This window comes from Geotrypetes seraphini, chromosome 2, assembly GCF_902459505.1.
Source record: "Geotrypetes seraphini chromosome 2, aGeoSer1.1, whole genome shotgun sequence".
Lineage (NCBI taxonomy): Eukaryota > Metazoa > Chordata > Amphibia > Gymnophiona > Dermophiidae > Geotrypetes > Geotrypetes seraphini.
In genome coordinates this window covers 511,296,780-511,321,000 of record NC_047085.1, presented here as the reverse complement: position 1 = coordinate 511,321,000, position 24,221 = coordinate 511,296,780, and the positions used below count along the sequence as shown (strand labels likewise).

The window sequence follows — 24,221 nt, the reverse complement described above, 5'->3', positions numbered from 1 at the left end:
GGAGGGACTTCCCTGCTCTACACGTATTTCTCTCTGGTATAATCCACACTTCTTGATAAACAAAACATTAATATTCTGGCCTAAATGGGCACAGAGTGGGATATGGTACTTGGCCGACATCTGTTCCCCATCTTGCCAACTCCTGACATTTGCAGAATTGCAAGAGAAGTTTGCTCTCCCGGCATCAGCATTTCATCAATGGCTTCAACTTACTAGTGTAATCAAGAAATCAAATGTCTTGTTACATACAAATGTTACAGGAGTCCCTACCTTGGTCCCTTTGTTCTCTAAATTATCGGCCACAGGTCATATAGTGTCACAAATATATAAGTTATTCATTAAATCCCAATTTGACGCAAATGTTTCCCTACAAAAATCATGGGAATTAGACTTGGGTTGCCGAATACAAGATAGACAATGGTCAGTTGTTTGGTCCAAAATCATTAGAACCATCCCTTTCGCCACCTCAATACAATCCATGTTTCTTCTACATCATAAAACCACTTGGACGCCTCAAAAGCTACATGTAGCAGGTCTTTGCTCTTGGAATTGTAAGTCATCCCAGGTACTCTCCTACATATGATTGTTGAATGTCCTTGTTTAAAAAATTTTTGACCAGATGTTTGGTCTATTATGCAGCTAATTTTTAAATTTCAGTCCGACCTATCATCTAGTGTGATCGTGTTGAAATCAGAGACTCCTTCTATTAGTATCCCTGCATCTCAACACACTTTATTTGAAACGCTTCTCGTTATCGCACTACGACTTATACTGTCTAACTGGAAATCCTTTGATTCACTTAATGTGCATTTTTGGTTTCAATCTGTATTACTGCAACATAAGCGAGATATGTTAATTTTTGCTACTATGCCTCTCACTACCAAAGTCAATACGAAATGATTATCTGGATTCTCTTTAAAAGCTTCCCTAGTCTTTTCACCTTGAAGTTATCTTTGCATCCGATTCGTCCAGGTGCAGCAGCGTTCGTTCGGAAGGCCATCTTTGTGGGTATCAAGACCATCCTCCAGTGCTGGTTATCTCCACACACGCCTACCGTCTCGCATTGGCGAACCCAGATGATCCAGCTTGCGGGATGTGAACATCTAGCTATTTCTAATATGGATTCTAGACATGGAACCCTCTATCTACAATGTTGGTCTCCCTTTTGTTCCACTTTAACACCAACTGTATGCAGTAGACTGTTGAACTGAAATGTTGGACTTTGCAGTAGCTGTTCCCACGGGGAGGTGGGAAGGGGGGGTTGGGTGGGCGGGTTTGGGACAGGTGACCATTCGATGTATTAGATGGCTGTTTTTCTTTGTACGTCTTTAAACCAATAAACAGATTTAAACATAAAAGTATTACAATTAGTACTGTTCACTAATCTTCCAGCCTTCTTCTTTTTTTCTTCTCTTTGGCCTCTGGGGGATCTCTTCCTTCCCTTTTTTCTCCTATCCTTCAGGTCTTCCCTCTCCCGTCCTCCCTCCATTTCTTTTTCTCTTTTTTCCTTCCCTTCTTCCCTCCCTTCTTTATTAAGATTCTCAGATTATTTTACTTGGCTATAACACAAACTTAGAGAAGTTATTATTATTAAATTACTATTTGACCTCCGTATGTTATGATGGAACTTTTTTTAATGGAATTGTTACTACGATATACTGTTGATATTATGTTATTTTGTTTTTTCTTTCTGTGATCTAACAAAACTTTCAAGTAAAAAAAAGGATAATAATAATAATAATTTTATTTTGTATACCGCCATACCCAGGGAGTTCTAGGCGGTTCACATCAATTAATCAAGGTTACAAACAATGAAGTCATTGAAGTTAATAGGAATATACAAGAATGTACGATAGGAAGGTCTTATAAGAGAAAACAGGAATGTATAATAAGATTGGATTGGAATGAATCGACCAAAGATCGGCAGGAGGAATACCAGAAAAGTGCAGTGGGACTGGATAAAGAACGATTACGGTTTGCCATTGTGGCCTTACCTTAGGTCAGGAGTGGGATTCTCATGGCTCGCCAATGACGCTGACTCCACAGTAGCGATTGGGTCATAGTTTGGGGAGAAGAGAAGATGAAGCTCTATGGGGAGGAGTCAAGGCAAGGGCAGAGAAGAACAGAAAGACAACGATCACGGCGTCACATCAGCAATGACGAGGACAACATTGCTGCCAGAACTTAGAAGGGCCATTGACAACACGGTGAATAGCGGTAAGCAATGAGGGATGCTTTCAATTGCGGGGACGAGGCTTGTCACAATTCTTGTGGGCAGTAAAGTTTTGTCCCCGTGCCTGCGGTAACTCAGGCTTTAGCATCTGCATAGCCACAGGCAAACCACAGCCCACTGCAGGTGTCATTCTCTAACTCTTATGTTATTATGTTCCAAAGTATTTCAGTCCAGCTGGCTCTGCTTATGACCCAGAGTATTTATTTCCTTTAGGGATGAAGGTTTGTATCCAAGGTAATGAACACAGCAGGGATTACAATATTATGTAATCCCGGTAGGGATGAAGCCTGCTGCGATTTGTACTGACCCATATCACTAATAAATATGGACCTTAATATTATGGCCAAAATCCTGGCTATTTGCCTGGCAAAACAGTTGTCCTATTAGTACATTTTGAACAAGTGGAATTTGTTCCCAGCAGACAAACAATAGATAATATCAAACGAGTGTTAAATTTAGTATGGGTTAGCAGGAAAGAGCTTAGAGTTAACACAGAGAAAGCCTTCGACAAGGTCCATTGGCCTTTTATGTTTCAAGTGCTCCAGAAAATGGGAATAGGACCTGGATTCTGTCGCTGCCTGGTTGAACTTTATAGCTCCTTTGAAGCATGTATAAAAGTTAATGGGGCATACTCATCCAGCTTTCCCTTGGGGAGGAGTATGTGGCAAGGCTGGCCCCTCTTCCTATTCACGTTGGTAATGGAGCCTTTGGCAAAAGTGGTATGGAATAGAGAGCAGGGTTGGCGGGGATGGTAGTAGTTTATCTGGGACTCTCATGGGAGTGTCCCTTCCTCTGGCTTCTGCTCCTGCTTTGATATCCAGCCGCACTCCCTCTTTTCATCAGATCAAGTCTAGGCGGTTCATAGACAACGGCGCAAAAGACAAAGGTGCACGCCGACATCCGAGCGCAAGATGGAGGTGCGCGCCGAAGAAAATTACAGTTTTTAGGGGCTCCGACGGGGGATTTTGTTGGGTAACCCCCCCCCCACTTTACTTAATAGACATCGCGCCGGCGTTATGGGGGGTTGTAACCCTCCACATTTTACTGTAAACTTAACTTTTTCCCTAAAAACAGGGAAAAAGTGACGTTTTCATTAAAATGTGGGGGGTTACAACCCCCCAAGCCCCCCACAACACCCCCACAACCCGGCGCGATGTCTATTAAGTAAAGTGGGGGGGGGTTTCCCCCCACGCCCCCCCGTCGGAGCCCTAAAAACAGTAATTTTGAGTGGCGCGCGCCTCCGCGCTGCGCTCAATTGTCTGGGCACGCCTTTGTCCCGGCGCGCTTTTGACCTGACACCAGTCTAGGCATATACTGACACTTACAGATGACCTTGTGGGCATGAGGAGTTTTCTTGTTCATACTTCTAGTTTTTCAAGATCTTTAAGAAGCCACAATACCATACTATATATGGTATACAATACCATAGAGTGGGCAGACTTGATGGGCTATAGCCCTTTTCTGCCGTCATCTTTCTATGTTTCTATGTTTCTACCAAGGCTATATAAGAGTGCAGGAAATGCCAGTTGATTAACAGCCTATAAAGCCTATTCTATAATGTTAACGTACTCTTCAATATCAGTTTTAGTCTCCTATATATTCTTTACTTGATCAGCAATTTCTGCTCAATAGTTGTTCCTTCCACCACTCCTAGATATGAATCCTTTTGTACATTTTTAAAGCTGAGTGATTATTATATCTTTTATCACATTCTGGACAGTATGGGGCTCATAATCAAAACTTTAAAATGTCCTAAAATTAGCCTAAGTCAGACTTGAACATCCTAATAGCAAGTGCCAATAATCAAAACCAACTTTCTGGGGTGTGTTGGGAGGTGTGTTATGGGCAGGAATTGGGTGGGCTTAAACCTGGATGTACCACAGCCATAATCAAAGCTTTCCTAGAGAGAACTTAGACACCGACAGTTAGACCTGTTTGAGTTGCATCTAAGTTCCATAAAAGTGCCTAAATTGACAAGATTTAAAGCATGATCCCCCCCCCTTACTTCCCCTCCCACCATGAAAAAAGCAAAAAACCGCCAAAAACCCGTAGGTTTCTCATCAGCTGAGCCAGTTTTTGGATTCCTTGGTGGCCATTTTGAAAGTCAGGGCCTTTGGACCCTCCCAATGCATCCCAAGATGCATTGGGAGGGGGATGCCCTGTCATTTGCAGCATGGGGCACTGTACACAGGAGGGGGTGGGCTTCCCTTCTGCTGTTTTCTCATCTAATGGTATAGGTAGTCTGGGAATGTGGGAGGGGTCCAAGGATGTCGGGAGGAGTGTAGGGTTCCACGGCTCAGCTGATCCTGGCAGGGGGAAACCCCATTAGCTGAGCCGCTGGGAATCCCCAAAATTGGCTCAGCTGATGGGGATTCTTTCTGCTGTGATCAAAGTAGTTTTTGGATACATCTACAAAATTTGCTTTTGTACGTTTCTCACGTGGACATTTTTATTTTTGAAAATGGGGGAAAAAAAGTAGATGTAACCTATCTTTGAAAACTGGAGAGGTACCAGAGGACTGGAAATTGGCGAATGTCACACCTATCTTCAAGAAGGGATCGAGGGGTGACCCCGGGAACTACAGGCCGGTGAGCCTGACTTCAATTATAGGGAAGATGGTGGAAGCAATGATAAAGGACGGCATTTGCGAGCACATTGAGAGAAATGGACTACTGAGAACAAGCCAGCACGGATTCTGTAAGGGAAGGTCGTGCCTAACGAACCTTCTGTACTTCTTTGAGGGAATAAGCAGTCGGGTGGACAATGGGGAACCCATCGACATCATTTACCTCAATTTTCAAAAGGCTTTCGACAAGGTACCATATGAAAGGCTGCTTAGGAAACTGTGGAATCACGGGGTGGGAGGGGATGTGCACAGATGGATCGAGCACTGGTTGTCGGGTAGACTGCAGAGGGTCGGAGTAAAGGGCCAATATTCTGACTGGCGGGGAGTCACGAGCGGTGTGCCACAGGGATCGGTGCTGGGGCCGTTACTCTTCAACATATTTATCAATGACCTGGAAAAGAAGGCAAAGTGCGAGGTTATAAAATTTGCAGACGATACGAAACTGTGCGGCAGAGTTAGCTCCAGGGAGGAGTGTGAGGACCTGCAAAGAGACCTAGACAAGCTGGAAGACTGGGCAAACAAATGGCAAATGCGCTTTAACGTGGAAAAATGCAAGGTCATGCATATAGGGAAAAAGAACCCGTTGTTCAACTACAAATTGGGGGGGGCATTGTTGGGAGAAAGCAATCTTGAGAGAGACTTGGGTGTGCTGGTGGATGCATCACTGAAGCCATCTGCACAGTGCGCAGCGGCCTCAAAAAAAGCCAACAGGATGCTGGGCATCATAAAGAGGGGCATAACTACCAGGACGCGGGAAGTCATCATGCCACTGTATCGAGCGATGGTGCGTCCGCATCTGGAATACTGCGTTCAATATTGGTCGCCGTACCTCAAGAAAGACATGGAGGTACTTGAGAGAGTCCAAAGGAGAGCAACGAAACTGGTAAGAGGGCTGGAACACTACCCATGTGCTGAGAGGTTGGATAGGCTGGGGCTCTTCTCTCTGGAAAAAAGGAGGCTCAGGGGTGATATGATAGAGACCTTCAAGATCATGAGGGACATAGAGAGGGTGGATAGGGACAGATTCTTCAGGCTGAAGGGGACAACAGGTACGAGGGGGCACTCGGAGAAACTGAAGGGAGATAGGTTCAAAACGAATGCAAGGAAGTTTTTTTTCACCCAGAGGGTCGTGGACACTTGGAATGCGCTACCGGAGGAAGTGATCAGGCAGAGTACGGTACAGGGATTCAAACACAGACTGGATGGATTCCTGAGGGATAAAGGGATCATGGGATACTGAGAAAGCTAACCAGAAAATAAATGTAGAAACCCAACCAGGTCGTGCAGGTGCAAGACCGGAGGGCTAGGACGTTGATGGAAAGATAGGACTCAATTAGGAAACCGAGGTGGCATGGGGGCCCCTTCTGGTGATTTAGACAGGTCGTGACCTGGGCCGCCGCGGGAGCGGACTGCTGGGCAGGATAGACCTATGGTCTGACCCGGCGGAGACACTGCTTATGTTCTTATGTTCTAAGGACCAAAACTTATACCTAGCTCATTTTCAAAAATAAAAGATAAACGTTTGACAGTTTTGAAAATGGACATTTTCCCTACTGGGTTTGTGGACATCTTGCACAAAAAAATCCAACCTCAGACTTAGGTACACTTTTAATTATGCCTCTCCACATGGTTTTACTCCAGTATGAATCTTCATGTGCAGTTTTAAGTGTGGTTTGCGAGTAAAGGTTTTACCACATTCTGAGCATGTACAGTATATGGTTTCTCTTCTGTATGTATTCTCTTGTGCCCCTTTAAAGCCAATTCCACCTAAAATCTTTTACCACATTCTGGACAAGAATATTGTTTCCTTCGAGGGTAATTACTCCCCATATGAATCCTCTTGTGCTGTTTTAAATTTCATTAGTGATTAAAACTTTAACCACATTCTGAACATGTAAATGGCCTCTCTCATGGATCCTCTGAAATCATATTATGTTTAAATGTATTTATTGAATAGAATAGTGCAAGAAGATATGCCAAACGAAATACAACAATTTTCTTTTATATACGCACCAAATATATCCCTCCTCCCCACCCCTGAAACAATATTGAGCACAAAAATCAGTCAACTACAAATATTCAACACTCTACTGCAAGCATGTGGAGTGAGATCCATCCAAAAATGTTCCCAAATTGAACAAAAAGGAAGACCTTCCATAGTGTCCAGGTCCCCAAACTGCCGGCGCTCCAAAGAGGCATGGACGATCATTATAGACCTCCACTGACTATAAGTCGGTGGGTCAGTAGACAACCAGTTGGTCAAAAAGACCTTCTTTCCCATCAATACTGCTCTGGCCACAAATACAGACAATCCTCTTGGCTTAGGAGAAGCTATTGTATAAATTCCAAAAAGAGCTCTAGGTGTGGGAGTCCAATGCCTTCTCCAAAGAACAAAAATCTACTGTCCTAACCAGTTCCAAAACTGTATAATAGATGGACAGGTCCAAAGCATATGTCCCAGCGAGGCATGAGCATGAGTACATTTTGGGCAGCCACGAGAAGAAGTAATGCCCATTCGATATGCTTGCGATGGTGGGATATAAAGACGTAATAGAATCTTAAATTGTAATTCCCAATGGACAATATTAGCTGAGAATTTTCTGGAAGATTTTAACGCCCGCTGAAGGTGTTGCGCCAAAATAGAGCAGTGAAGATCCACTGTCCAGGATGTTGCCACAATCTCCAAGTTGACGCCGGGTTGATGGTCCAGGAGTCCCAGCAAATGAATTCTTAAAGGGATATGTTGCTGAGCTGAAAGACTAAACATCTCAGAAATGACTTCCCGACAAGTTTCAGTTAAATGACAAGCTGGTAATGAGCGTACATAATGGTGGATATGATAATATGCAAAAAAGTCCATCTCCTGGAGGCCATAAGTCTGCTGTAAATTGATAAAAGAGGCCAACTGTCCAGATTCTGTCAAAAACTGAAACAGATAGCATAATCCCCTTTGGACCCAGCTAGGAAAAGGCAAGTCCCGCAGCCCAGGTATAAAATTACAGTTTTCTTGAAGCGGGAGAAAAGGTGATATCTCTGGGGATAAACCTCTGAAGTCATGTTAAACCTGTTTGATGATAAAAGGTTTTATCATAAGATATTATTTATTCATTCATTCGATTATCTATACTATTCTTCCAAGAGAGCTCAGAACGGCATACGTAAATTTATTCAGGTACTCAAGCGATGGAAGAATGTTTCTCTCCCATTTGGATAATCACAGTTTTTAAACATAATTAGTTGTATTCCAATTTCAATTAATTGTTGAATTGTTCTAGGTCAATATTCATCTGGGGAAAGTGAACCTCATCTATAATCTATTTCTATCGTGATGCAGTGAGGAGCGAGGTCGCACGCTCCTCAGCTCCCAGGCCCCGCTCCAATATCCTGTTCTACTTACCTTTGCAACGGACTACGGTGCACCGAATGCTGTCTCTGGTATACGGCAGCATATGGATCAGTTTGTTTCACGATCCGGAGGAGGTATGACGAGCCGCACGGTGGCTAAGACGCGAGATAAAACGCGGCAGGCTGAAGAAAAAATGGCGGAGCTAGGCGCAGCACAATCTTCTGAATTTACCGATGGACAAATGCGCCAGCTCTCAGCGGTTGTTACAGCAGCATTAGCCTCCCCACTGGATAAATTATCTACTCAACTGGCTCGCATGGAAACTTTACTGGGGGAAACAGTGGCACGAACCACAGAACTAGAAACTCGAGTAGCTGGGGCAGAAGATTCTACCCTGGCTCTCACTGCAAAACTTGCCAAATTGGAGAAACGTTTGGTGGAAAAAGAGGAGAAAATGGACGATCTCGAGAATAGAGCAAGGAGAGACAACCTTAGATTTATCGGAGTTCCAGAATCTATCACAGACCAACAACTGGGATCTACTTTCAAAGATTGGCTGGCTGCTGAATTCACATTTTCACCTGGTCTTGGCCCACTACGTTTTGAGCGAATACATCAGGTAGGCCGTGCAATGTCAGATCGTCAAAGACCTCGGGTAGTAGTGGCCAAAGTACATAACTACCTCCACAAAGTAGAAATCTTGAAGCAATATAGACTACGCCGTGAATCCTTTAAATATGAAGATACACAGATTCAGATCTTTCAAGATTACTCTGCTGCTTTACAGGAGCGTAGGCGTAAATTCCAGCCCCTATGTGGAGCCTTGGCGGAGAAAAAGACCAGGTTTCTGTTTTTGTATCCTGCTATTCTTAAGATATATCTAAATGGAGTCTGGAAAGCCTTTGACTCAGTGGAAACGGCTCAGGAGTTTATAGACACCAAGTTATAAATAAGAGTGCCTAAATAATTTTCATCTGTTTTAAAAGTTGTAACAGATCCCTTTTGATCATGGTGTTATTGGATTTATTGTTGGTATTGAAATTTTATATATAACATATCAGGATGTTGGAGGGGGCTCATGCATTTGTGTTCATCTGGGATCCATCGAGCTTGAGTAGTGGGTCCCGGAAGTGGGTATAAGGGGGGGATGGAGGAGGGTTATGGGGAGGGTAGTACAGGGGGGGAGCGGGGTTGGGATGATAGAGGGTGGGGGTGGGGTTGGGGATTGAGGGTTGTTCCGGAGTCCCAAAAAATATATTTTCAAAATTGTATTTTTCTGTTTCTAAAATCCCTTGATAGGATAAGACTAGGGGAAGATCCCTTTATGAGTTGTATAACCCTGGGGGAGGCTGGGTCCCTGGGGCTTACTTGTGTTAATAACAATTGGAAAATATTATGTTTATATTATGCATCCATCTCTTAGACTGGTCTCCTGGAATGTAGGAGGCATAACTACACCGATAAAGCAACAAAAAATTATCGCCTCCCTACAACGTACCAAAGCAGATATCGCCTGTCTCCAGGAGACCAGACTGACAGATGAGGAACACCTTAAACTAAAAAGATTATGGGTAGGTGAGGTATTTTTTTCTTCTTCCACTGGACGTCACGGAGGTGTGGCAGTTTTACTTCGTAGGTCTTCTTCCCTGGGAGTCCAGATCTTAGATAAAGACAAAGAAGGTAGATATTTACTGATACGTCTACAGGTGGGGGATAACTATTACTTACTATTAGTAGTATATGGGCCAAACTCTTTACCATCCCCTTTTTTTCAACATCTCTCAGTGTTATGCTCTCGCTATTCTGGCGTACCTTTATTTTTGGTAGGAGACGTCAATTTAGTGATGGACCCTGAACTGGATAGATCTTCTTACTCTGCCACATCTATAGGCACACAGGGCTCACTTCTTAGAAATTTTTGTTCTAATATAGATTTAGTCGATCCATGGCGGCTCCTCCACCCGGAAGTACGAGATTACACCCATCTATCTCGTGCCCATGGCTCTTGGTCTCGTCTCGATTATATTTTGATGTCTTCCTCATTATTTTCCCAGGTTAGGGAGGCGAGAATTGGACACATACATATCTCTGATCATGCTCCAGTTTTGATTGACATCCAACTAGAGGCTCTCCCTGTTAGTTCGAGACATTGGAGGTTTCCTGTTTTTTTGGCCCAAGACCCTGAGTTTCAAAAATTCTTATTAGATCAATAGGAAGACTATACTTTTAACAATGCGCAGCACTTAGATAATCCTCTTTTATTATGGGATGCCGCTAAATCGGTCCTGCGAGGCCATATTATAGCATATACTTGTGCAAAGATGCGCAGAATAAATAAAACTATTATTGTAATGGAGCGAGCATTACAAGCTGCTAAACGTATCTATATGGCAAAACCTTCAGAAACTGCTAAAGAAAAGTATCTGACTGCACAAGCACTCTTAACATTCTACTTCATTCTAAGATGCAACGGTGGGCTTCCTATCGTAAATATCATTTTCAAAGATATGGTAATAAACCAGGCAAATTGTTAGCCAGAATGGTGGATCAGCATAAAGGTAGGAAACCTATTTTAGCGATACGTTCTTCTAGGGGTACGATTATGTCTCGCACCGCAGAAATAATTAAGGTGTTGAAAGAATATTTTGAATCTCAATATGTGGCAGGCCCTCTTTCGCCTTTTGAACTGACTAAAGATTATTTAGAATCCTCAGGTATGCCGCGTCTTTCGGGAGAGGCAGCAAAACAACTTAATTGCCTACTACAGGCCTTAGAGATACAGAAACCTATCAGGGCTATTAAGCCCGGTACTGCTCCTGGCCCTGATGGTTTCTCAGGCGAATTCTATCGAATTCTAGAGACATCGCTTTGTGGCCCTCTATTATCCTATTTTAATGAGGTTATACGAAGTGGAGCATTTCCTAGATTCGCTAATGAGGCATCATTACTTAAACCTGACAAAGCTGCGGATCTCCCAGGTTCATATCGGCCTATTTCTCTACTCAATGTAGATCTTAAGCTTTTTTCTCGTATATTAGCAAATAGATTGCTTCCTTATATCTCGTTATTAATCCATAAAGACCAAGCTGGTTTTGTTCCAGGAAGGCAATCAGTGTTAAATATACGTAAGATTTTACTTGCCTTTACTTAGCCCATGCTCAACATAAAGTGCTTCCAACGCTATTTGTGAGTTTGGATGCGGCTAAAGCATTTGATAATGTCTCCTGGACATATATGTATCAAATGTTAGATTATATTGGAATCTCTGGATTTTATCGCCAAGCCCTTTCTTCTTTATATAATAATCCTATGGCATCTCTGTTGATCAATGGATTTCTTCTGATAAATTTTCTATATGTCGAGGAACCCGTCAGGGCTGTCCCCTATCCCCACTACTTTTTATCCTCACATTAGAACCACTTTTATGCACACTGCGTAATTTTACAGAGGTACAAGGGCTTGAGATAGCTGATCAAAATCTTAAAATATTAGCATTTGCAGATGATTTATTGCTTATATTAACAAACCCAACACGTTCTTTATCAGTGGCTTTGGATCTAATAGCGGAATACGGGTTCTACTCAGGTTTGGCTATTAATCTTGATAAATCAGTGGCTATGCCTTCTCATGCTTTTATGCGTCATCAATGGAAGGGTGTTTTCCCAGTGCAATGGGCTGACACTCATATTAAATATTTAGGAGTTTTGATCCCTATAGATCTTCCCACTTTATACGCTATTAATATAGAACCTTTGTACCGCTCTTTGTCAGTAAAGTTGCGAATGTGGCATAATTTTCCTCTTTCTATTAAGGGAAGAATCGCATTACTTAATATGATTGTGATTCCTTCCTGGATATATATATTCCAAACTCTCCCTTTATATCTTTTGAATCGAGACGAGACCAAGTATATCCGCTCTCTCCAATATTTTTTATGGAGGGGCCGCCGGGCACGATTATCTTACCAACAGATAGCACGACCACTTTCTAAAGGGGGCCTTGGATTACTTAACCTTCGTTATTTAACTATCAGTTGTGGTATGCGCCACATAAATGATTATTTTAGGGGAACATCTACTTTCTCTAATACCATTATAGAACTTACTTGTTTTTCGGGAGATCATTTTAGTGCATTCCTACATTCTATTCCTTCATCCCTCCCCTCTCATCCTGGACTAAAACTATTTGGTATGCCTTTGAAAAGGGTTTGGACATGGATATGCAAATTTCATGGAATAAGTCATCGTGAATCCCCCTTTCTACCTATTTGTTCTAACAGACATTTCCTACCTGGAATGGGGGTCTCACGATTTACTTATTGGGAATCTAAGTGTCTGGTATATTTGTTTCATCTAGTTCATCGGGATGGCACCATTAAATCCTTTGCTCAACTACGTAGAGAATATGATTTAACTGAAAGGGATTGGTTTGCATATCTGCAGATTTATCATTATTTGAATTCCCTTAACCGATCAAATTTAGATACCACCAAACGAGAACTATTGTCTATGGCTTACACGTTAGACTCCCAAATGGTGGTGCCTCTTAAGTTTCATCATTGTTATCTGAAAGATGAGACTCCACCCCTTGACTATGTAAAATACCAGATTGCTTGGGCTCAGGACCTTAATATTATACTGCCTGATGATACTATTCTTACTGCTGTAACTAGATTACCTTCTTTAAGAAAATATATATACTTTTTTGAAATGCAATATAAATTGTTATTTCGATTATATGTTTCACCCAAATGGGCGCATCGAGCTAAATTACGTTCTTCTCCATGCTGTATGGCATGTGGATTCCAGGAAGCTACTCTTGGCCACATGTTCTGGTTATGCCCAGCCGTTAAATCTTTTTGGACCAGTCTATTTGCCTTCATTGAACATATTTGGAAGATGAAAGTACGTTTTACACCAGCATTACTCTTCGGAGTATTATCTTCTTATCATCCTAGATTACCTGGAGCTAGGACTTTCTTGAGATGGTCAATCCTGTCTGCCTTAAAATGTATTTTATTGTTGTGGTTAGAACCAACCGTTCCAATGCTTTCTTTATGGAGGTCTCAGATGATTACTTTGTTAGCCTGGGAACGTCGAAGCATCCGTAACCTCTCCTCAACAGATGGTCTCCACTTTACAGCTAAATGGGAGCCATTTTGGAATACTATGACATCTGTGTCTAGAAGTCATATTTTGAACCATTGATATCTGTTTAGTTATGTGTATATTTGAGTTAGTTTCTTGGGACTCCGGACAGGGGAGGTGGGGGGAGAGTCAGGGTGGGGAGGGATGAAAATGTATAATTGAGCTTCGTTGATTGTAAGAAATTATTGGATTGTTTATTTTTGCTCAATAAAAATTATTTAAACATAATCTATTTCTATGAGGCTCATCCCTTCTTCAGGTCTAAAAATGTACAGTCTAGGCATCCGCTTAAAGTTATAGACGAGAGTCAAGAATATCAAAGCTATATAAGAGAGCAGGAAATGTCAATTAAAACCTCTAAACTTATTCTGTAATGTTAATACACTCTTCAAGATTAGTTTTAGTTTTCTACAATATTTTATCTCATGAATTTCTGCTCGATAGCTGTTCCTTCTGCCACTCTTGAATATTCATATACACTTTCTGTATCTACTGTATGAATCTTCTTGTATCTCTTTAAATGCGATTCCCATTTAAGCTTTTACAACATTCTGCACAGCATATGGTTTCTTGCTAGTATGAATCATTTCATGTATTTTTAAAGTTGATTGCCGACTAAACTTTTTACCACATTCTGAACAGCTAAACGGTTTCTCTCCTGTATGAATCCCCTCATGTGCTTTTAAAGTTGATGAATAATTAAAGCTTTTCCCACATTCTGAACAGGTACATGGTTTCTCTCCAGTATGAATTCTCTCATGTATTTTTAAAGTCGAGTGCCAACCAAAGCTTTTCCCACATTCTGAACAGGTATATTGTTTCTCTCCTGTATGAATCCTCTCATGTGTTTTTAAAGTTGATGAAAAATTAAAACTTTTCCCACATTCTGAACAGGTATATTATTTCTCTCCAGTATGAATCCTCTTGTGCCTTTTTAAAGTTGAGGGATCACTATATCTTTTCCCACATTCTGGACATGTATATAGTTTCTCTCCAGTGTGAGCCCTCTCATGTTTTTAAATCTGACTGAAGACTAAAGTTTTTACCACATTCTGAACATGTATATGGTTTCTCTCCAGTATGAATCCTCTTGTGCTGATTAAAACTTTTCCCACATTCTGAACAGCTATACGGTTTCTCTCCTGTATGAATCCTCTCATGTGTTTTTAAAGTTGATGAATAAGTAAACCTTTTACCACATTCTGAACAGGTATATTGTTTCTCTCCAGTATGAATCCTCTTGTGCCTTTTTAAAGCTGAGTGCCAACTAAAGCTTTTCCCACATTCTGAACAGGTATATGGTTTCTCTCCAGTATGAATCCTCTCATGTATTTTTAAAGTTGAGTGCCAACTAAAGCTTTTCCCACATTCTGAACAGGTATATTGTTTCTCTCCTGTATGAATCCTATCATGTGTTTTTAAAATTGATGAAAAATTAAACCTTTTACCACATTCTAAACAGGTATATTGTTTTTCTCCAGTATGAATCCTCTTGTGCCTTTTTAAAGTTGAGGGATCACTATATCTTTTCCCACATTCTGAACAGGTACATGGTTTCTCTCCAGTATGAATTCTCTCATGTATTTTTAAAGTCGAGTGCCAACCAAAGCTTTTCCCACATTCTGAACAGGTACATGGTTTCTCTCCAGTATGAATTCTCTCATGTATTTTTAAAGTCGAGTGTCAACCAAAGCTTTTCCCACATTCTGAACAGGTATATTGTTTCTCTCCTGTATGAATCCTCTCATGTGTTTTTAAAGTTGATGAAAAATTAAACCTTTTCCCACATTCTGAACAGGTATATTGTTTCTCTCCAGTATGAATCCTCTTGTGCCTTTTTAAAGTTGAGGGATCACTATATCTTTTCCCACATTCTGAACAGCTATACGGTTTCTCTCCAGTATGAATCCTCTTGTGTGTTTTTAAAGCTGAGGGATCACTATATCTTTTCCCACATTCTGAACATGTAAATGGCCTCTCACTCTCATGGATCCTCTGAAGACATTTTAAACCTGTTTGATGATAAAAATTGTTATCACAATATACAGATGTAGAATGTTTCTCTATCATTTGGATTATTTTGTGCATTCTTAGATATTATATCAAATCTTTTTTAAGTAATTTGTTTTATTCCTATTTGTATTAATTGTTGAATTGTTATGGGTGAATATTCAGCCAGGGGCATTAAGCATTTTCTATAAAGCTGCTAACTAGATTAGTCCTACATAGTCAATCCGGGGCCATATCTGGCATTAAAAATCTGGTTCACTGGTGGCTGGAAGTTGTGTGGATACAGCTGGTATTCAGTGCAGTACACACATAGCCAACCCGACACAGGACTGGTATTTAACGAAAGGTTAGGTTACTTACCCTTTGCTAATCTTCTTTCTTGTAAACAGACTCTGGAATCTTCACCAGTGGGTTTATGTATCCTCTCTAGCTCTGAGCTGCAGGAACTCCAAACCAAACCTTTAACCCCTCCCTAAGTGCATATATCCTGTCACGTGCCTTAGAATTCCAGTCTGTACACAAGCCAGATAGATCTATGAAAAACAGGAAACACCAGAAAGGAAAGAGAGGGGTGCGGGGACTCCCTGCTACATGTCAATTCTGCTCAGGAGACACAAAACAGAACAATTAGGGTCAAAAGGCCAAACTATGCATAACTTTAAATTGGAACAATGTCAAAGAACAGTATAACATTGATAAAGAAACACAGCCTGAGGGCGCAGATGGGGTTACCACCCTGGGATCCCTCTAATCCCCCAACCCTACATAGAAGGGAGGCTGGTCAAGACAGACATCCACTTACCAGGTACTGTCAGGCGATCTACAAATTGGACAGAAGAGATGGGCAGGTGTGGAGCTTCCAGAGTCTATTTACAAGAAAGATTAGCAGAGGTATGTAACCTAATATTTCGTTCTTGTACAATAAACTCTGGAATCTTCATCTGCAGTCCCAACACATCAGGGGGCCCCGATGAGCCCGCCACCAGGAACGAAGCCCCAAAAGCAGCATATTCCTTAGCTGCCACAGCAAGTCGGTAAAACTTGGCAAAAAGGCATGAATCGAAGCCCAAGTGGCTGCTTTGCAAATCTCCTCAGGAGAAACAGCAGAAGACTCGGCCCAAGAGGAAGCCATTCCTCTGGTAGAGAGAACCCTCATCCCAAGGGGAGGCCTCTTCCCCGCTGGCACATAAGCAGCGGAAATGGCTGCATGCATCCATTTAGAGATGGTAGCCCTGGAAGCAGGCCGGCCCCTGTGAGACCCTTTGGAGGGCGTAGTAGCCAGCGAATGCAGAACCAAGTTCAAATCTCACATGGGACAAGGCCTCCTGAAAGGAGGCCACAGCCTTCCCGCCCCGCAATTGGACACGGAGCGATGACACCGCCGGATCTTTCTGGAGCCCAACCTGCTGGAAGTCGAAGACATGAGCCACGGAGTGGCCCAAGGGATACACCTGAGCCCTCACACAGCAAATAACACCTCCAGGCTTTGGCATAGTCAAATACAGCAGAGCTACGGTCACTCTGAAACAGCATAGTGATGACTGCAGAAGAATAGCCACGAGCTGGCAAAGCTGTGCACTCAAGAGCCAAACCGTAAGACCAAAGTGGCCCGAAACTTGGAGTGCTATGGGGACCAGCGGAAGCAACCTCTGGGGACATGGAAGCCGCAGCCTCCTGATTCCTGTGCAACTACATCAGAGATGTTTACCACATTCTCCGGGGCCAGCTGAGGGCCACCTGGAGCACCAGCCCCACTTGAGCAGACACTCAGTGCCAAATGCACCCTATCATGGGCCATGGAAGAAAAAACATGCAGAAGCTCCCCCTGGGGCCAAGGCGGGACCAGAGCATCCAGCCCCTCGCTGCCGACCTGTCTGCATCAGCTGAAGAATCTGGCCGCCTTCCGATGCCAGGCGGACACCATCAGATCGAAGGCCGGACGGCCCCACCGCCGAATGATGTCCTCGAACGCCATCCAATTTTCTTCTCCCTCAGCCACCTATTATTAGTTTATTGCCCCCCTCCTCCCCCATGTGCATCTGAATGGCATAAGGTCTCCCAAACCATTGCAGATACGATCATTAGATTCCCGTCCAGGGCAGTGAAGTCGGTAGTAAATGTTCCGACTCCGACTCCTCAGTTTTTTGTACTTCAGACTCCGACTCCAGGTACCCAAAATTTCCTCCGACTCCGACTCCACAGCACTGGTTAATTTTCAGATTGTTAAAATGGAATGTCAAGTTGAGAGAAATGAGCATTTTCGACACCACCTTCTTTTTGCTTTTAATCAAGGTTCTAATGCCGCAGAAGCTGTTCGCAACATTTGTGCTGTGTATATAGTGGGTGCTATAGCTGAAAGAATCGCTCGTGATTGGTATGCCAAGTAAAAAAATGGAGTCGGTAGATAAATGTTCCGACTCCGACTCCTCAGTTTTTTATACTTCTGACTCCGACTCCAGGTACCTGAAATTTCCTCCGACTCCGACTCCTCGACTCCGACTCCACAGCCCTGTTCCCGTCTCTTATTCTTCTAGGTGACTTTAATGTTCATGTGGACACAGCATCACATCCGAAGACCTCCAACTTCCTCACATTCTTGTCTAACTTAGGTTTACCACAAAATTTACGCCTGATATTTCGTGATCTCCCATAGATTATCAAATTTTCACTTATTCTTAAGAAAACTGTTCTGGAGACATCTACTAGTAACTAGCTCCCAGTTTCCATTAACCCATTCCTAGCTAAAATAACAGAAAAGCTGGTTTTATCAACAATGCCTTGATCATGCAGAAGCCATCCACCCCCTTCATCATAGACCAGGGGTGGGCAGCTCCGGTCCTCGAGGGTCAGAATCCAGTCGGGTTTTCAGGATTTTCCCCAATGAATATGCCTTGAAAGCAGTGCATACAAATAGATCTCATGCATATTCATTGGGGAAATCCCGAAAACCCAACTCGAGGGCCGGAATTGCCCATCCCTGTCCTAGACAATCGGGTTTCCATATAGGTCCCAGTAGAGACCATTGTAGCCTTCTTGCTAAGTAACATACACGGTAATTTGGATTTTAGTCACCCGCTTAGTCTTCTTTGATCTCATTCACCTATACTCTACTGTTTCAAAGATTTTCTTCTCTTGGGCTATCGGTTATGGTTCTAACCGCTTGTAAGATGCCTATGCCGGTCTGGAGAGTTGCTAAAGAATTGTGCGATTCATCAAGTATAACGAATAAACACACATATTCAGCAGCCCTGTCTGGTTAAGTGCCAGGGAATAGCAGCAGCTGACCTACTCAGCGTGGTTTAAGCCATCGGCAGCTTCTCCTCCTGCTTAAAACATGCTGAAGATTTCCAGTTGACATTTGTGGGGTAGAAGAAACAATATGTTATGGTATGAAGATCAACCTTAGCTTTTTCTTCTGAATGATGCTTTTCTCAACTTCAGTAACTGGTCATGGTTATTTTTAGGATCTTCATTAAGAAATGCTTCCAATTACGAGATTTTGTGCACTCAGCAGGTTTCCTAGTGTGTTCTCTGGTGTGGAATTAACAGGGATGGCAATGACATGGGAAAAGCCCAGAACATGTCCCATGTCATTAAAGAAAAGCAAGCAGAAAAAAAGACATTTGGAGCCGAATTCTGTATAGGATGCCTGGTCTCAGCAGCCGCTTAAGCGGCTTTTCAGAATCACACCCAGATGTCCTATTGACAGACAGATGCCTAACCCCACCTAACCACCCTGATTCTCTAACCGGCGTCCATGTCACAGGGAACCTAGGGAATCTCCCTGAGGCAATCAGTTTAGTAGCCGTGGCAGGGTACCCGTCTCCCCTGAGAAGTTGCCTGGCGGGAGGGATGCCCACTCCCTTCTACCGGAACCCCCGAAGCTCCTCCACCTCTGGATGTCTGCAGAAGGAGGAGTGCCCAATTTCTCCTGCTGCCACCCCTCGAGACATCCCCCCAGCAGGACAGCTGCTCACTCCCTCCTGCCGCTGGCCCCATCATCCCATGAAGCCCCCCCAACACTCCCCTTCTTCACCCCTGACACCCCAAGATCCCCCTGGGATGCACTGGGAGTGGCCTAAAACTCCAATTCACCAGATCCCATAGGATGGGCTTTAGGGATCTGGCCAATTGGAGTCGGGCTACTCCCAGTGCATCCCAGAATGCACCGGGAAGGGGAACATCCACCATTTTGGTGGGCCTGCTGGCAGGAGGGAATAAGCATCCCTCTCGTTGGCCATCATACAAAGGTAGCAGGGGGATCCTAGGGGTGTTGGGGAGTGTCAGGGATGGAGTCGGGGAGTGTAGGTTAGAGTTGGTGAGTGCTTGCAGGGATGATGGGGGGCCAGCGGCAGGAGGACGTGGGCATCCCTCCTGCCAGGGGATGTCTCGGGGGTGGTGGCAGGAGGGCCGTTACTCTTCAACATATTTATCAATGACCTGGAAAAGGAGGCAAAGTGCGAGGTTATAAAATTTGCAGACGATACCAAACTGTGCGGCAGAGTTAGCTCCAGGGAGGAGTGTGAGGACCTGCAAAGGGACCTAGACAAGCTGGAAGACTGGGCGAACAAATGGCAAATGCGCTTTAACGTGGAAAAATGCAAGGTCATGCATATAGGGAAAAAAACCCGTTGTTCAACTACAAATTGGGGGGGGCATTGTTGGGAGAAAGCAGTCTTGAGAGAGACTTGGGAGTGCTGGTGGATGCATCACTGAAGCCATCTGCACAGTGCGCAGCGGCCTCAAAAAAAGCAAACAGGATGCTGGGCATCATAAAAAGGGGCATAACAACCAGGACGAGGGAAGTCATCTTGCCACTGTATCGAGCGATGGTGCGTCCGCATCTAGAATATTGCGTTCAATATTGGTCGCCGTACCTCAAGAAGGACATGGCGGTACTCGAGAGAGTCCAAAGGAGAGCAACGAAACTGGTAAGAGGGCTGGAACACTGCCCATATGCCGAGAGGTTGGATAGGCTGGGGCTCTTCTCTCTGGAAAAAAGGAGGCTCAGGGGTGATATGATAGAGACCTTCAAGATCATGAGGGGCATAGAGAGGGTGGATAGGGACAGATTCTTCAGGCTGAAGGGGACAACAGGTACGAGGGGGCATTCGGAGAAACTGAAGGGAGATAGGTTCAAAACGAATGCAAGGAAGTTTTTTTTCACCCAAAGGGTCGTGGACACTTGGAATGCGCTACCGGAGGACGTGATTGGGCAGAGTACGATACAAGGATTCAAACAGAGACTGGACGGATTCCTGAGGGATAAAGGGATCGTGGGATACTGAGAAAGCTAACCAGAAAATAAGTATAGAAACCCGACCAGGTCGTGCATGTGCAAGACCGGAGGGCTAGGACTTTGATGGGAAGATAGGACTCAATAGGAAACCAAGGTGGCATGGGGGCCCCTTCTGGTGATTTGGACAGGTCGTGACCTGTTTGGGCCGCCGCGGGAGCGGACTGCTGGGCAGGATGGACCTATGGTCTGACCCGGCGGAGGCACTGCTTATGTTCTTATGTTCTTATTCCCTGTCAGCATCAATAGCAAATTGTACAAGTAGCGTAGCAGTTGCCGGTATCTCTTCACCTGACCTCTCAAGAAAATTTGTCAAATCCAAACTATCAGCATCCAAATTCTGCTGGTTTGGTTTTTGAACAGATACTCTGGTAGGTAAATAATATATTTTAGTGAGAGGCGGATAGGAGGTTTCGGGAACTTTCAAAACTTCTTTCAAATACTTTTTAAATGTATCCTGCGCTGAGATAAGTGGTAATTTTGGAAAGTTAATAATCCGAAGATTACTTCTTCTAGTCATATTTTCCAACATTTCCACCTTAAAATTAAGGTTTCCACTATCTCTTACCCAGACCAAAGCCTGGGACTCCACTGTTTTTATTCTAATTTCATGTCCATCCACTTTATTTTCAACGCTGGATATCCTATTTTTCATTTCCAAATTTTCAGACACAACAGAGGTATAGCGTGTGATAAGTTGCTGCATTTGGGTTCCCAAAGAGATTTGCAAACTAGATATTGCTTCCCAAATTGTCTCCATGTTGAAAACCTTGGGTCTCTGCATTGGTATCAGTTCAACACCCAGATTCTCTGATGAAAAAGTACCTGGAACTTCAGCAGGTGATGAAGTCAGTGTCAGGAAATCCTGAGGCAATTTCTGTTCCAACTCCTCCGAATGCTCTGATAGTCGATTTGGCTTCACCACTCCTCCTGCTGGGCCGACTCCCGATCTCAGCAGGTCTGGAGAGTGAACACCCCGGGACATTTCCTCCACTGTCGACTGGTCAAACGCCCCCGAACAACTCGGAGGACTTTGCTCTTCCATCGACTGATCAAACGCCCCCGGGCGACTCGGAGGACTCCGCTCTTCCGGGGTTAGTGATGTTGCCTCGAGGGAGAGCTGTAATGCTTCAGCCAGCGTGTCTCTCCCAGCCGAGAAATCCTCCGGCTGTGTTAGCGTCCCTCGCTGAAGAAAAGCATCCATCGGGCCCGAAGCTGCTGGCAAAGATTCATCGGGAAAAACCAGAAGTTTAGATTTTTTTTTTCACCATTTCAAAGGTAAGAGCAGCCCGGGAACATCCGTGGCGTCTAACTCCAGCTACCCGCGGCCATCTTCCTTAAGCCACTCCTTTGCAGCGTTAATTTTTGGTGTGTGCCTGGGCGCGCTTGCGACTGAAGATTTGCTTAGGATCCTTCAACATCTTTATAAATGATCTGGACATTGGTACGATGAGTGAGGTGATTAAATTTGTGGACGATACAAAGTTATTCAGAGTAGTGAAGACACAGGGGGATTGCGAAGATCTGCAACGTGACATAATCATGCTCAAGAAATGGGCATCAACATTGCAGATGAAGTTCAACGTGGATAAGTGTAAAGTGATGCATGTCGGTAACAAAAATCTCATGCACGAATATAGGATGTCCGGGGCGGTATTTGGAGAGACCTTCCAGGAAAGAGATTTGGGAGTTATGATAGACAAGTCGATGAAGCCTTCCGCGCAATGTGCGGCCGCAGCGAAAATGGCAAACAGAATGCTAGGAATGATAAAGAAGGGAATCACGAACAGATCAGAGAAGGTTATCATGCCGCAGTACCGGGCCATGGTGCGCCCTCACCTGGAGTACTGCGTCCAGCACTGGTCGCCATACATGAAGAAGTACACGGTATTACTTGAAAGGGTCCAGAGAAGAGCGACTAAAATGGTTAAGGGGCTGGAGAAGTTGCCATACAGTGAGAAATTGGAGAAACTGGGCCTCTTTTCCATTGAAAAGAGAAGACTGAGAGGGGACATGATCGAAACATTCAAGATTATAAAGGGAATAGACTTAGTAGATAAAGACAGGTTGTTCACCCTCTCCAAGGTAGAGAGAACGAGAGGGCACTCTCTAAAGTTGAAAGGGGACAGATTCCATACAAACGTAAGGAAGTTCTTCTTCACCCAGAGAGTGGTAGAAAATCGGAACGTTCTTTACGAGTCTGTGATAGGGGAAAACACCCTCCAGGGATTTAAGATAAAGTTAGACAAGTTCTTGCTGAACCAGAACATACACAGGTAGGGCTAGTCCACGTAAAAGGATTCCCTTCTGCATGCGTTCTCTGCTGTATTTCAGCTTCACCTTTCATTTGGAGCCTTTTCTACACTGACAACACAAAAAGGTGGATTCTCTTGGGCAATAAGAAATAATATATCTTACCAAGACTTTTTCCAATGGTGTCTTGCAGAATGGATTTCTTCCCTTTCTTTTTTCCCTGGAGTTGAAAAGCCATTTGTTCACTGTTTTTATTTCGTAAGGGTCTCTCTTCTCTCGGGTGTCTATGGAGCTCAGGGATGTTTGCGAGTTCCCTGTCACTTTTCTCATCCTCAGCGACTGCATCCAGGGAGTCTCTTGCAGGGTCTCTCTGCTTCTTCTCCGATTCCTGTTGATAATTCCTTGTGTTTCAACTCTCATTCCTCTGGGAAATATTCTCACTGACATTTCTCGATTGTCTTGGAATGGGTTCAATTTCTAGAAGCCAGTTTTCTTGATTCTCCTCTCTTCGTCTCCTGCATTGCCTCAGTATCTGCTGGATAGAAGCAAAAGACGGTAATCGTGTAACTATGGAGCACTACCAACAATCAAAAAACACGATTTTCTAGGCTCACATGACTATATGGGATTTCTGAGGTTAAGAAAACTCTGCAAATTAGCATATAAGTCTTCAAACCTTTCTCTTTTTTTTAATTAGGTTATGAAACTAATTTTCCAAATATAATAATAATAATAATAATAACTTTATTCTTATATACCGCCAACAATCTTGCGACTTCTAGGCGGTTTACAATAAAGAGAAGTGGTTTACAATAGAGAGAAACTGTAAATACAATAAAGAGAAACTGTACATACAGCGAATTAACGGGTATAGCATTGTACATCTGGTAATTCCAACATTAATAATATTAACAACAGTTTGTGTGCTGCAAGACCAGGAAGTGCCATGCTGCTAACACAAAATTTAGAAATGTTCCATGAATTGAATGGTGTGTTCATGGTTAGTGATTAGGGTTGGGGTTTATACTTTACAGGGTCGGGTATGTGGTGGTATTATGAGGGGGGCTGATGTTCTGGTTCGCTACCTAGGTATTTCAAGAACAGGTAGGTTTTTAGGTGTTTCCTGAATTCGCCATAGTTGTTTGTGTGTGCAATTAGTTTTTCTAAGTCTTTGCCCCATGTGGCAGCCTGGTACGATAGCAGTTGTTGATGGTATCTCTTATATTTACACCCTCTAGCTGGAGGGGAGACAAATTTCAGGTGTGTTTTTCTTTTATGTCTGTTGGTTGGGAATGAGAAGAGGTCTGTAA

At 43.5% G+C, this 24,221-nt stretch overlaps 1 protein-coding gene and 1 pseudogene across 8 annotated transcripts in view; both read right to left on the bottom strand.

Annotated features, from left to right (window-relative positions):
• LOC117355233 (zinc finger protein 271-like) overlaps window positions 1-24,221 on the bottom strand; it is a 906,970-nt gene that overhangs the window by 600,961 nt on the left and 281,788 nt on the right. The window lies entirely within an intron of this gene.
• Window positions 10,552-23,189, bottom strand: LOC117355264 (annotated as a pseudogene).